The 12,036-nt window shown below is 38.2% G+C and overlaps 1 non-coding gene across 1 annotated transcript; it reads left to right on the forward strand.

Annotated features, from left to right (window-relative positions):
* Positions 1 to 438: 438 nt before the first annotated feature.
* On the forward strand, positions 439 to 542 carry LOC127740732 (small nucleolar RNA R71). Its single transcript, XR_008001591.1, has one exon. It is a non-coding gene; the product is annotated as a small nucleolar RNA R71 (small nucleolar RNA).
* Positions 543 to 12,036: the final 11,494 nt, after the last annotated feature.

Below are 12,036 nucleotides of genomic sequence, written 5' to 3' on the forward strand. Positions count from 1 at the left end.
TTAGGGTGGTTCCTTCAACCAGAATTATAAGTTTTGGAGTATGAATCACGGGTCTGCCTGGGTGAGTCCCCAACATAGTTGGCTTGTTCCCAGTCACCTTCTTCTCCTGTATTCACTCCTTCTTGAGCTGGTGATGAAGTGGTGATTGCTGCAACTTGGTTCTCTTCCATCTTCTTGGTAAGATCGGCTAACTGCTTGGTGATCATCTTATTTTGAGCCAGCAGTGCATCCATATGGTTCAGCTCCATCACTCCTCGAGTGTTGCTCATTTCAGAAGCATAGAAGTAGTCATTCTCAGCTACAGTCTCAATAACATCTATGGCTTCTTAAATGGTTTTCTTCTTGTTTAAAGACCCCCCTAATGAATGGTCTACGGCCTTCATTGATTCGTAAGAAAGACCTTCGTAGAAGATGTGCAGTTGAACCCATTCGTTGAACATGTCTGGTGGGCACCTTCTTGTTAAGTCCTTAAACCTCTCCTATGCCTCATAGAGAGTTTCACCATCTTGTTGCCTGAAGATTTGTATCTCAGTTCTCAACCTGTTGATTCTTTGAGGAGGGTAGATTTTCACCAAGAATTTGTTCACCACATCTTCCCAATTTGTTAAACTCTCCTTTGGGAAAGATTCCAGCCATTTAGATGCTTTGTCCCTGAGTGAAAAGGGGAACAAAAGCAGTCTATAGACATCAAGATGAACACCATTAGACTTCACAGTGTCACATATTCTTAGGAAGGTGATTAGATGTTGATTGGGGTCTTCTTGGGCACTTCCTTCGAATGAACAGTTGTTCTGAACAAGGGTGATGAGCTGGGATTTTAATTCAAAGTTATTGGCATGTATGGTTGACTTTTGGATACTACTTCCGCAGTTTCCTGGGTTTAGATTGATGTATGAGCCTAGAACCCTTCTTTCTGGCCCAGCATGATTCTCAGGGCCTTCTCTGGCATGGTTGTGAGCTTCTCCTTCATGGTTGTTTTCTAGGTTCTCCTCCATGTTTGTTTCAAAGTACTCCTCCTCTTTCTCAGCACCAACAACTCTTTTCCCTCTTGGTTCCCTCCTTTTTCTAAGGAAGGTCCTCTCAGGTTCAGAATCAAAAGGGGTTGAAGCTCCGCTTCTTCTCCCTGTCATACAACTAGCAAAGCACCCAGCAAGAAAGAAACTGAAGAAATTATTCTTGTTAGAGTGGCTGTTAGTGTGAGTGGTGCAATTTATCAAACAGTTAGTGGATTACTGAACGAAATTGTAGATAACAACAAAGAAAAAAAACAAAGAGGGGAGAGGGGAGAAAGGAAGAAAATAACTGAAACTGAAGGTAAATGACTAGATAAAATAAACAAGCAAAAGAAAAATGCTCAATCTAGTTATCTTCCAACTTAATCATTATCGATACAAAATCAATCCCCGGTAACTGTGCCATAAACTTAATGCACGGGAACTTGTCTCTCAACAAATTTCCCTTCGGCAAGTATACCGAACTGTCGTCAAGTAAAAACTCACAATAGAGTGAGGTCGAATCCCACAGGGATTGATTGGTCAAGCAACTTTAATTGGAGGAATGTTCTAGTTGAGCTAAGCAAAAATTGAGTTGAGAATTGCTGAAAATTAAATGGCGGGAAAGTAAATTGCAGAATCTTAAATGGGGATTTGGGGAGATGAACATGAAAATAAATGGCAGAAAGTAAAGAGAATGGGTAAGATCAGAAATGGGGGATTCATTGGGCTTAGGAGATGTTGCATTCTCCGGATCTAGTTCATTCTCATCTCTTCCTCAATCAATGCATTCATTGATCTCCTTGGAAATCTTAAGTGATTGGATCCTAATTCCTTGGCAACCCAATCTCTCTAAGCTTGAACAATTGCCCAATTCCTTGATTTAATTGCTCATGGAAAGAGATGAAGTATGGTTACTGATTATACCTCATGTATTTCCAAATCAAGGTGTTGGGAGGATTCTATGTCACTATATCCGTCCAAACCCTAATTTGGTCCAACATGAGAAAGTATTTCTAGCATGATCTCCTCATCCCTTTTCCAAGTCTCAGAGGAGATCCAATTATGGAGAGTTTCTTTTCCAAGACAACTAACCAATTGATTTAGGATCGAAAGCTTTCTAGCAAATCAAGAGAAAAGAAAGAAGAAGAAGAATGAAAACTATGATTGATCCATCAAATTACAACAGAGCTCCCTAACCCAATGAAAAGGGGTTTAGTTATTCATAGCTCTGGAAATGGAAGATGATAGAGAAGAGTACATTCTAAAGCAAACTAGAAATTATAGAAAAGTAAATATACAGAGTGTAGTTCTCCAAAATGCCAAGCTTTGCTTCTAGTTCAAAACTACTCCTATATATACTACTCTTCTTGATCTTCTAGTCAGCTCTTCAAGTCTTGGATATGGGCCTTTGATCTTAAGTTGAAGTAGTTACAATCTTCAGTAGGCTCAGCTTTGTTTGCAGAAAAAGTGTGAGTCAGGCATGGGTGGACGTTAGTTAGGACGTTAGTGGTGTTAACGTTAAGTGACAATGTGGGCTCGAGAACGTTAGTGACAATCACCTTTTGCACTAACGCTCTGAACCAAAATGATCCACGTTAACTTCAACGTTAGTGGCACTAACGTGACCACTAACGTTGCCTCTTATTCCTTTGCAGACGTTATTGGCATTCACCTTTACCAATAATGTTGCTTCTCAATCTTTCGCAAACGTTATTGGCATTCACCTTTACCAATAACATTGCTCTTTGCTTCTTTTCCCCACGTTAGTGATTCGCGTTAGTGTAACTAACGTGGCCCTTAACGTGGGCATGCCCAAGCTTCGAGAGCGTTAGTGACACTTACCTTTGTCACTAACGCTTTAAACGCCCCTTCTTCCCACGTTAGTGCCTCACGTTAATTGCATTAACGTGACCACTAACGTGGTGGTGATTGCCATCTCCAACGTTAGTTACAAAGGTGAGTTTCACTAACGTTGGTGATTGCTTTCTCCTCCCACGTTAGAGTTCACGTTAATTGGATTAACGTGACTCTTAACGTGGCTAAGTGTGCCCTTTTTGGAATGTTAGTGGTATTCACTTTTACCACTAACGTTGCAGCTTCCCTTTTCCTCCACGTTAGCTACCACGTTAATGTAATTAACGTGGCAACTAACGTGGGCTATGATGGCTTCAAAGGCGTTATTGGTGATCACTTTTTCTATTAACGCTGCAAGCTTATTCCCATTCCACGTTAGTGGTCACGTTAATTAGACTAACATGGCTGCTAACGTGGCTCTTCCATGCTTCCTTTGTCCTAAAATCAAGCAAATAAAGTGCATCAAAGTACTTTTCCAAGTCATGAGATCATGCATTATCCATTTTATCATTCAATTCCTGCATAATTCTCATGAAATCATGTAAAGTTCACAATGTTTGCTTGAATCAAGATGTAAGTGTATTTTTATCCAAAACTTGCTTATTTACTAAGAAAATGCATGAAACTACCCTAAAATAGTAAAGAAAAGGTCAGTGAAACTGGATAAGATGCCATGGCATCACATTCGTTATTCCTTCTGAATTTCTGCTTTCCTACTGTCTTTATTCAATCATTCATACTCCTTTCCATGGCAAGCTGTATGTTGGGGATCTCTGTTGTCAATGGCTACCTCCCGTCCTCTTAGTGAAAATGGTCCTCTACGGTTTCTGTACGGCTAATCAACTGTCGAATTTCTCGTCTCGGATGAAAAATACCAGGCACAGATACCGCATGGCTAATCAGCTGTCAGTTTTCGATCGTGTCAGAATAATATCCAATGATCCTTTTGCGTCTGTCACTACGCCCCACAGTCGCGAGTTTGAAGCTCGTCACAGTCATCCCTTCCCAGATCCTACTCAGAATACCACAGACAAGGTTTAGACTTTCTGGATCTCAGGAATTCTGCCAAATGTTTCTAGCCTATACCACGAAGATTCTAATCTCAGATTCAGATGCCCCATTGTCAGAGGGGAGTCAGTGTGAATCGTTGATTAGAGACCCAAGAGATATACACTCAAGCTATTGCAGATAGAATGGAAGTGGTTTTCAGGCACGCGTTCATGAGTGAGAATGGTGACGAGTGTCACAGATCATCACATTCATCAAGTTGAAGTGCGAGTGAATATCTTAGAAACTTCACACCTTAATCTATGGTGTGTAGAAACTCCACCATTGAAAATACATAAGTGATAATGGTGTTCATTGGCTTCGGCCCCAGAGAGGGAACCAGAATAACCAAGACGACTAATACAATAGAGAAAAGTTCTATTTATAATCAACTAGTAACTAGGGTTACAAAAATAAGTAAATGATGCAGAAATCCACTTTCGGGCCCACTTGGTGTGTGCTTGGGCTGAGCATTGAAGCTTTCATGTGTAGAGAATTTTCTTGGAGTTAAACGCTAGTTTTTATGCCAGTTTGGGCGTTTAACTGCAGCTTGTATCCTGTTTCTAGCGTTTAACTCCAGAATAGGGCAGGAAGTTGGTGTTTGAACGCCAGTTTGCATCATCAAAGAGTACAAAGTTCAGAGACTCATGCCATCAAAGAGTACAAAGTTCAGATCTAAAAACGTCATGAGATACAAAATAAGTCTCTAAAAGTTGTTTAAATACTAAACTAGTAGCCTAGGTTTACAGAAAATGAGTAAACTAAGATGAATAGTGCAGAAATCCACTTTTGGGGCCCACTTGGTGTGTGCTGGGGATGAGACTTAAGCTTCTCACGTCCTTGGGCTGTTTCTGGAGTCGAACGCCAGGTTGTAACCTGTTTCTGGCGTTGAACTCCAACTTGCAACCTGTTTCTCGCGCTGAACGCCAGACTACAACATGGAACTGGCGTTAAATGCCAGTTTACGTTGTCTATCTTCGTGCAAAGTATGGACTATTATATATTGCTGGAAAGCCCAGAATATCTACTTTTCAACTCAATTGAGATCGCGCCATTTGGGTTGCTGTAGCTCCAAAAAATCCATTTTGAGTGCAGGGAGGTCAGAATCCAACAACATCAGCAGTCCTTTTTTAGCCTCTGAATCAGATTTTTGCTCAGGTCCCTCAATTTCAGCCAAAAAATACTTGAAAAAATCACAAAAAAATACACAAACTCATAGTAAAGTCTAGTAATGTGAATTTTGCTTAAAAACTAATAAAAATATACTAAAAAGTAACTAAATCATACTAAAAACTACCTAAAAATAATGCCAAAAAGCGTATAAATTATCCGCTCATCAGAGGCGAATGGTGGAAAGGGGCTTGTGAGTATGGTGGTTCATAACTATGTTGAGTAGGGGGTTCATAGGCATATGGTGGGACTTGTTGGTAACTACAAGAGGGTCCACCATATCGATTGGATTGATATGTACCTTGGAATGGTTCTTGCTCATAGTAAGTGGGTGGAGGTTGTTGCCAAGAGGGTTGATCAAATCCTTGTGGCTCCTCCCATGTTTGATTGTCCCATCTTGATGCAAGCTTTCATTGTAATCTCCACTTCCTGCAACATAATTGTAACCAAACTCATAGCCAAAGGAGTGAGAGTTCATAGTAGCTAAAGAAAATAAAAAAAACTAGTAAAAAGAAGAAACTAATTCCTAAAGTAACAAAAACTAGCAAACAAGCAAAAAGAAAATATTTACAATAACCAATAATAAGGCACACGTTTGCGATTCCCTGGCAACGGCACTATTTTTTATGATCGAATTTTTGTGTGGTAAAGAATTTCACAATAAGTTCTCGTTGCAAGTATAGTTTCTAAACCAACTAGAATCTTTTCCTACAAAAGAATTGTTTGTTACAAGTACAAACCCCTAATAAAACTAATAACTGAAGTATTTAACCTCGGGTCGTCTCTCAAGGAATTACAGGGAAGTGTTCTTGTTATTGGTTATGAGTTGTATATTTGGGGTTTTGAGATAGGTTACATGAAAAGTAAATTGCAAGAATTAAACTAACAACTAGAAAGCTCTTGACAAGGTTCGGCGGTCAAGGATCCATATCCTTATTACTAACCACAACATGAGAATTGGCAAGGATCAATCCCATTAAATCATCCTCTAACTAGTAAAGGAAAGTCAAATGAGCTATATCAATCCAAGTCTATAAGTCCTAACGCTCCACTAATTCAATTAGTGAGAACTAGAGTCAATGGCTCCCAATCATCAATTACTTGGACATTAGTAACTCAAGAGTTCCTAAGTTACCATCCCAAGCCAAGAACATAAAATCCTACTCTAACATCCCTCCAAGCATTTTGTCAAACACATGGTAGGCACAAAATAAAAGCATAGAAAAGTAATAAGAGAATATAAAACCTAAAACCCACAATTGCAAAATCAATGATAACAAATAATAGAAGAAGCAATAAACATGAAATACTTCAAATTGCATTAAAAGGAAAATGAATCTAACATGAGGAGTTCATAAACTAAATTGTAGAATAAATAGATCAAGAAGAGAAGATAGATAAACTAAAATATTAGAACAAATAAGAGTATAAGAAAACTAAATTAATGTATAATAGAAATTTGAAATTAAGAATAAATAAACCTAAAACTAAGAGAAACCCTAAAACCTAGAGAGAGGAGAGACCCTCTCTCTCTAGAAAACTACATCTAAAACCTAAATTGTGAATAATGATAATCAAATGAATGAATGATTCACCCACTCTGCAGCCTCAAATCTATGTTTTCGGGCATGGAACTGGGCTAAAAACAGCCTAGAAATTACCCTTAACAATTTTTGATACATCCAGCACGTGGCTCCGCCACACGTACGCATCACCCACGCGTACGCGTCGCTTGTCTGCCGCACTATCCACGCGTATGTGTCATGCACGTGTATGCATCACCTAACAGAAAGGCAACTATTGAAAATTTTATATCATTTCGATGCCCCGGATGTTATCTTTCCAACGCAATGTGAACCGCCTCATTCGGACCTCTGTAGCTCGAGTTATGTTTGATTTAGTACGAAGAGGTCAGGCTTGACAGCTTTGCAATTCTTTCAATTTCTTGTATTCCTTCCACTTTAACACTTAACACACATATCAAGGTATCGAATGGTAATAAGAGAGGATTAAAATTAGCAAATCTAAGGCCAAAGAAGCATGTTTTCAATCATAGCACAAAATCAGGAAGAAAAATGTAAAACATGCAATTTACATGAATAAGTGTGAGAATAATGGGTAAAATCTACTGAAATAAGCATAAGATAAACCGTAAAATAGTGGTTTATCATCAGCTCCTTAGCTTCTTGTGTTCCTTCCATTTTTGCAAACTTCCTTTCCATCCTCTAAGCCATTCCTGTCCTATAAAGCCTGAAAACACTTAACACATAGATCACTGCATCGAATGGTATAAAGCGGAATTAAAGATTGACAATTTAAAGGCTTAGGAAGCAAGTTTTCAATCATAGAACAAAATTGGGAAGGAATTGTAGAACCATGCAGTTTATATGAATAAGTATGAAAAGAGCTGATAAAAGTCACTCAATTTAGCACAAGATAAACCAGAAAATAGTGGTTTATCAATCTCTCTACACTTAAACATTAGCATGTCCTCATGCTAAGCTCAAGGTGATCAAAAGAATGAATGGGGGAAAGCAAGACTCATACAATGCAACCTATGTATATGAATGCACTAGATGCTAAGATGTTTCTACCTACTTGGTTAAAAATGAAAAGTTCTTTAAGACAAGTAAATATCAGACTCCACCAATTCAACTCACACAATGAGAGGCAAGTAAACTTGTAGGAAGATAGCTCATGAAAGCCAGGAACATAGGATCAAGCATTGAACCCTCACTGGAAGTGTATATGCACTCTGATCACTCAGGCATTTAGGGTTGATCCACTCTAGTCCCCTCTAGTCATGCTTTCTAAGACTTTGCTCTTCATCTAACCAATCAACAAATATCTAGTGTATAAATGCAAACATCATAAGGTCTTTTCAAGGTTGTAATGGGGCTAAGGTAACGGTGAGGATATATGTATGGCCAAGTGAGCTATAAACTGAATCTTTGACTAACCCAAGTCTCACCTAACACATACACACAATCTACATAATTCTAAAATCATGCCTAGCTACCCAAAATCCCACTTTTGCATCACATACTCATGCATTAATTTTTCATTTCACCACATATGCATTGATCTTTCTATTGGACTTAACATTGGGGTGATTTTGTCCCCTATATATATAAAAATACAAAAGCATACTAAATCAATGCATATGGTTTTTATAATTTTACATGAGTAGCACCCAATTTAATTCGTTTGTCAATAAAAAATAATACTCATTCTCATCAATCAAAGTTCCCACATTTTCCCACACTTAATTGACACAATCTCTATCTTAAGATAGCCAAAAATTCAATTGGGAGTAATTAATTATTTTTTCGCTTAAGGCTAGTGATGTGGTAAAATAAAGAACAAATGGGGGTTAAAAAGGCTCAAAGTGGTAAACAAAGGTAGATGAAATGGTAGGCTATTTGGGATAAGTGAGCTAACAATAAATGAGGGCCTCAATCATATGTATGCATGAATATACACTAAACAATGGACATATAGAATGGAACAAATCATAGATTGCAATAATAGAGGAGGGAAAACTCACAGGAATAGAAAATCATGGTTAAATAATGTAACCATATAATTAAGTTCAAAATCTCACAGGTTGTGTGTTCTTAGCTATTAACCATGTTCCGAATTACATTCTTCGAACAAGTTTAACACAAATTTTAATTTGAATTTAGTGGAATATTGTAAAATAGTGTCTTGAAACGAAACTCATTACTTCAACTAAGCAGAACATACATGCAAGTAATTATTATCATGAAATCTATCCTATCTAACAAAAGAAAAATAACATATTGGTGTTAAGAGAGAGAGAGAGAGATTACCTCCGGAAGTTAGGTGATGAGCGGATAATTTATATGCTTTGTGGCATTGTTTTTAGGTAGTTTTTAGTAGGATCTAGCTACTTTTTGGGATGTTTTTATTAGTTTTTATGCAAAATTCATATTTCTGGACTTTACTATGAGTTTGTGTGTTTTCTGTGATTTCAGGTATTTTCTGGCTGAAATTGAGGGACCTGAGCAAAAATCTGATTCAGAGGCTGACAAAGGACTACTGATGCGGTTGGATTCTGACCTCCCTGCACTCTAAGTGGATTTTCTGAAGCTACAGAACTTTAAATGGCGTGATCTTAATTGCGTTGGAAAGTAGACATCCAGAGCGTTCCAGCAATATATAATAGTCTATACTTCGCTCGAGTTTTGACGATGCAAACTGGCTTTCAAACGCCCCTTTTCTGCTCTATTCTGAAGTCAAAACGCCAGAACTAGCATAAAAGTTGGAGTTAAAACGCCCAAACTGGCATAAAAGTTGGTGTTTAACTCCAAGAGGAGTCTCTACACATGTAAAAGCTCAATGCTCAGCCCAAGCACACACCAAGTGGGCCCGGAAATGGATTTCTGCATCATTTACCTATTTTTGTAAACCCTAGTAGCTAGTTTCATTATAAATAGGACCTCTTACTATTGTATTTTCATCTTGGAATCTTGGACCATTGTTCATGTTTTGGGAGGCTGGCTATTTGGCCATGCCTACCCTATCATCACTTATGTATTTTCAATGGTGGAGTTTCTACACACCATAGATTAAGGTGTGGAGCTCTGCTGTTCCTCGAGTATTAATGTAATTACTATTGTTCTTCTATTCAAGTCAAGCTTATTCTTATTCTATGATACTCACTCGCACCTCAACCTGATGAATGTGATAAACCGTGACACTCATCATCATTCTCACCTATGAACGCGTGCCTGACAACCACTTCCGTTCTACTTAAGATTGAGCGTGTATCTCTTGGATTCCTAGTCCACGACGCATGGTTGCCTCGCCTGACAACTAAGCCTTCCATTCCATGAGATCAGAGTCTTCGTGGTATAAGTGATGAGCGGATATTTTATACGCTTTTTGGGGTAATTTCATATAGATTTTAGTATGTTTTAGTTAGTTTTTAGTATGTTTTTATTATTTTTTAGGCAAAATTCATATTTTTGGACTTTACTATGAGTTTGTGTGTTTTTCTGTGATTTCAGGTATTTTCTGGCTGAAATTGAGGGAGCTGAGCAAAAACCTGATTCAGGCTAAAAAAGGACTGCTGATGCTGTTGGATTCTGACCTCTCTGCACTCGGAATGAATTTTTTGGAGCTACAAGAGTCCAATTGGCGCGCTCTTAATTGGGTTGGAAAGTAGACATCTAGGGATTTCCAGAAATATATAATAGTTCATACTTTGCGCAAAGATAAATGATGTAAACTGGCATTTAACGCCAGTTCCATGTTGCATTCTGGCGTTGAATGCCAAAAACAGGTTGCAAGTTGGAGTTAAACGCCAGAAACTGGTTACAACCTAACGTTTAAATCCAGAAACAGCCCAAGCACGTGAGAAGCTCAAGTCTCAGCCCCAGCACACACCAAGTGGGCTCCAGAAGTGGATATCTGCACTATCCATCTCAGTTTACTCATTTTCTGTAAACCTAGGTTACTAGTTTAGTATTTAATCAACTTTTAGAGAATTATTTTGTACCTCATGACATTTTTAGATCTGAACTTTGTACTCTTTGATGGCATGAGTCTCTAAACCCCATTATTGGGGGTGAGGAGCTCTGCAGCGTCTCGATGAATTAAAGCAATTATTTCTATTTTCTATTCAAACACGCTTGTTTCTCTTTAAGATGTTCATTCGTACTTAACCATGATGAAGGTGATGATCTGTGACACCCATCACCATTCTCAATCTATGAACGCATGCCTGACAACCACCTCCATTCTACCTTTGATTGAATGAATATCTCTTGGATTCCTTAATCAGAATCTTTGTGGTATAAGCTAGAATCCATTGGCAGCATCCTTGAGAATCCGAAAAGTCTAAACCTTGTCTGTGGTATTCCGAGTAGGACTCAGGGATTAGATGACTGTGACGAGCTTCAAACTCGCGAGTGTTGGGCATAGTGACAGACGCAAAAGGATCAATGGATCCTATTCTGACATGATCGAGAACCGACAGATGATTAGCCGTGCGGTGACAGCGCACCTGCACCATTTTCACTGAGAGGACAGATGGTAGCCATTGACAATGGTGATCCACTAACACACAGCTTGCCATAGAAGGAACCCTGCGTGCATGAAGAAGATGACAGTAGGAAAGTAGAGATTCAGAAGACAAAGCATCTCCAAAACACCAACACATTCTCCATTACAGCGTAACCATTACTCTTTTCATGCTCTTTCACTTTTTCCAACTGAAACTAAAGAACCATATCGGTATCTTGACAAAGAATAATAAGATAACCATAGCTTGCTTCAAGCCAACAATCTCCGTGGGATCGACCCTTACTCACGTAAGGTATTACTTGGACTACCCAATGCACTTGCTGGTTAGTTGTGCGGAATTACATAGTGTGAGTGTGATTTTCGTGCACCAAGTTTTTGGTGCCGTTGTCGGGGATTGTTTGAGTTTGAACAACTGACGGTGAATCTTGTTGCTTAGATTAGGAAAATTTTGTCTTTTGGGTCAGAGTCTTTTATTTTCTTTTAAAAATTTTTTTCAAAAGTATTATTTTTCTTTATTAATTTTTAGTTTTTATGTGAGTTTAGTGTCATGTTTTAAGTTTGGTGTCAATTGCATGCTTTTCTTTGTCTTTCAATTTTCGAATTGCATGTTCTTTGTTCTTCCTTGATCTTTAAATTGTGCTTGTTAATTTTTCTTGTTTGATCTTGGGTTTGTCTTGTTTTGTGTCTTTTCTTATTTTTCTTGTGCATTTTCAAATTTTTAGTTTTCAAAAATTTTTATTTATTAAATACCTGATTAAAACACGTTAAATTTATAGCTCAGTTGGCTAGAGCGTTGGCTTATTGGTAGCGCGAAATTGTGATCAATACTTTTCACAAATCGAATAATCCCCGGTAATGAATCCAAAAACTTGGTGTTCAATACCATGGCATAAACACAACTTCGCACAACTAACCAGCA

Source organism: Arachis duranensis, chromosome 7 (assembly GCF_000817695.3).
Source record: "Arachis duranensis cultivar V14167 chromosome 7, aradu.V14167.gnm2.J7QH, whole genome shotgun sequence".
NCBI classification, from domain to species: Eukaryota; Viridiplantae; Streptophyta; class Magnoliopsida; order Fabales; family Fabaceae; genus Arachis; species Arachis duranensis.